The sequence below is a fragment of the Phyllobates terribilis genome, unplaced genomic scaffold, assembly GCF_046119375.1.
Source record: "Phyllobates terribilis strain yellow unplaced genomic scaffold, ASM4611937v1 Scaffold_11__3_contigs__length_659146591, whole genome shotgun sequence".
Lineage (NCBI taxonomy): Eukaryota > Metazoa > Chordata > Amphibia > Anura > Dendrobatidae > Phyllobates > Phyllobates terribilis.
In genome coordinates, this window is record NW_027362771.1 from 602255887 (window position 1) to 602258831 (window position 2945).

The following is a 2945-nucleotide window of genomic DNA, read 5'->3' on the forward strand; positions in this document are numbered from 1 at the left end:
TGAAAGGTGATGAAAATGTTCTGACGCGCCCCCTGGGCCTTGGGACACCCGGAGCTGGACCCTTTTTGGTGGATGCTGGTGGTTGTAGTCTCCGTGGCGGCGACCCGGTTCCGTGGCTCAGGGCGGTCAAACCAGTGGCAGAACTATTTATGTGGTTTTGATGTTTAAAAGTCCGACTACGCCACCCATGGATTGCGGTCAGAGTGAACCGCCGCTCCAGGGCAGACCGCTGAGGCTGGTGTTGTGGGTGCAGCAGAGCATAGCATAACTCCCCACGGGAGGAGTATAGCCTCAGGGCAGTGTATGCGGAGGATGGGGGTGATGGTGCAGGGCAGCAGCAGTAACGACACGGAGTCAGTGATGCAGTCCAGGGCCTTTACTCACAGTTCTTATTATCCAGACCACGTCTGCAGGTAACGGCTGCCCACGTCGTACTGTGCTCACCAGGTGAGGGGCTCAGACAACTCCCAGATAACTTTGGAGCGCTTCACAGGACCCCCTTTGTGTGTCCTTTGTCTGGCCTTTCTTACCAACCCTTCTGTCCGGCTGCCTCGGGCCTCCTCTTGGTAAACTTGGCGCCAGTTTCCCTGACCCTATGTGGTGCCTTCCTAGCGGGTGTAGCGAGGGGCTGTGCCACATAAAATGTCACAGCCTCCGGTTTCTAGCTGAGGGTCGTTTCCTGCCTCCACTAGTTCGGGGACCGGTCTCCCCCTTTGGCCTGACCCCTCCACGCAGGTGGATTCAGGCGTGCGGTGGCGACTCGCCCGTCCGCACCCCTGGGATCCCTTCATTCCTCATTCCTGGAGCCTTCTCCGCTCCTCTTCCTTCCTTCTCCCTCTTCCAGGCCTGGGCCTCTGTTACTAGGCCCGCCTCCGGAGCAGAGCTCATGCAGAGGTCCTGCTCCCTGCCACTTCTGCTCAGACTTCTCTGCACTGAACTAAGATGGTGCCCACCTTTTATACTCCCTTCTCAATGCACCCAGGAACTGCTTCCTCACTGCTCCTGCACTACAGGGTTCCCCTTCCTCAGTGTTCCCTCCCCCCACTCCAGCCAATGACAGGGACTGTCGTGCCCATCTCAGGGGCATATTGGTCGCCCTGCCCCACGGCAATGTGGTGTAATGCATGCAGGTGTCGGGTCCTGATCCACACTCCATCCTTACCTGAGAGTGAGATATCACACCTCTGGGTGAGGTGCAATACCTCTGTAGCAACCGAGCCCTCAGGGTAATACAGTTCCATTAATCTTCAGCCTAGGTGATGTATTGCGATACAGGGCCGTGATTTTGGCTATAAAAGGGTCCCCTAGACCCCTACCCCAAGCTTTTTAAGAGAATCATATATGGCGTGCCAGGAGACTCTATGGAATGCTTTCTCAGCATCCAACGAGAGTATCTAATTACAAATTTTTAACTGCATCTAGCCCAGGAAATACTTTGTGCCTAGTAGAAGTGTCTGCTAGTCAGTGGATTATCCCGGCTGTTAAGCAAGCTACACCACCTGTAGTTTTGACACTTAATTTTTTCAAAGGAAATGCTTCGGGACCACGGGATACTCAGTGAAGAGCATCAGGAGGCACCCCAAGGCATAGGGGCTGGGACTGGCAGTAGGATGCCTTGCGGTGGACAGCCGAGCTCGATCCTTATAAAAGCTTTTTAACTGCAGCAGCTTTAGTGGACGCTACTGGAGCTGGAGTTACGCGGCTGCTGGCATGAGACTTGCCCTCCAATAGATCCTTGTAAATGGATTTAAAGTGTATTCATTCAAATTAGAGAGACAATTTAAATTAAAAAGCTTAGAGCTGCCTCCACCACAGGGGGGCTCGCTCGACCCACCAGCGGACAGGCACCAGTATTGGGAGAGGGGGGCTGGCCGTCAGGGTTCACCGCGGCTCTGGCAGTAACCCGGCGACACGGAGGTGGCACGGGCAGGAGCGGACTGAACGTGTCGGCTTCTCACTTTTTGGATTTTAGAAGGGCATGACATGCCTATATTTGTGTCTCCCCCTCCTTTTACTCCTCCACCTCTTTTCTTTTCGCATGACTATATGTACTTGTCACTTTTCCATGTGTTAGTTGTGCCTTCAGAGCAGTTTGTCAGCTTTTGGACACCTTTGAAGGTGTTTTCTATGTGTTTTTATGTGTTTTTGTTTGCCTGCCATTGGTTTTAATGGTGTTCGAAGGTGTTCGACGAACAGTTCGGCGAACACACGGGTGTTTGACGAACCGAACCGAACTCGAACACTACGGGGGTGGCTCAACACTATTTATAAGATATTAATCTATAAAATTCAACTAAAAGACACTTTTTTAGACACTGCGTCGACAGATAGCAAAACAGCTTCAATTTTAATCCAGACATGGGTTAAGTAATGAAAAAGTTGCTTAACCCTGGCGTGATTTGAACACGCAACTTTTTGATCTGGAGTCAGATGCGCTACCGTTGCTCTACAAGATGATACGAAAAGAAACTTTCCGTCCATAATTCACATGAAAAGTGTATGAAGAAATCGCACAAAGCTTCTGGAAATTTGCTACTTTTGCTCACAGACTGAAAATGACATAAAGAAGGACAAATGAACATCTTGATATTGGGAATTCAGGGTTTTCCTGTTTAAAATTTAGAATCTAGTAAAGAACGCTTATGGATTCAAAGATGACAATGCTATGATCAAAGTGAAAGGAGATCCCAACGTGCCTCAAATATTCAATGTTTTGATTTCGCTTCCCGATGATTTTTCTCATCAAATAATTGTTTATAAGATATTAATCTATAACATTCAACTAAAATACAATTTTTCAGACACTGTGCTGACAGATAGCAAAACAGTTTCAATTTTAATCCAGACATGAGTTAAGTTATGAAAAAGCTTTTTGACCCTGACATGATTTGAACACGCAACCTTCTGATCTGGAGTCAGACGCGCTACCATTGCGCCATGAGGTC

At 49.3% G+C, this 2945-nt stretch overlaps 1 non-coding gene across 1 annotated transcript; it reads right to left on the reverse strand.

Annotated features, from left to right (window-relative positions):
* Positions 1 to 2873: 2873 nt before the first annotated feature.
* Positions 2874 to 2945, reverse strand: TRNAW-CCA (transfer RNA tryptophan (anticodon CCA)). The gene has a single exon. It is a non-coding gene; the product is annotated as a tRNA-Trp (tRNA).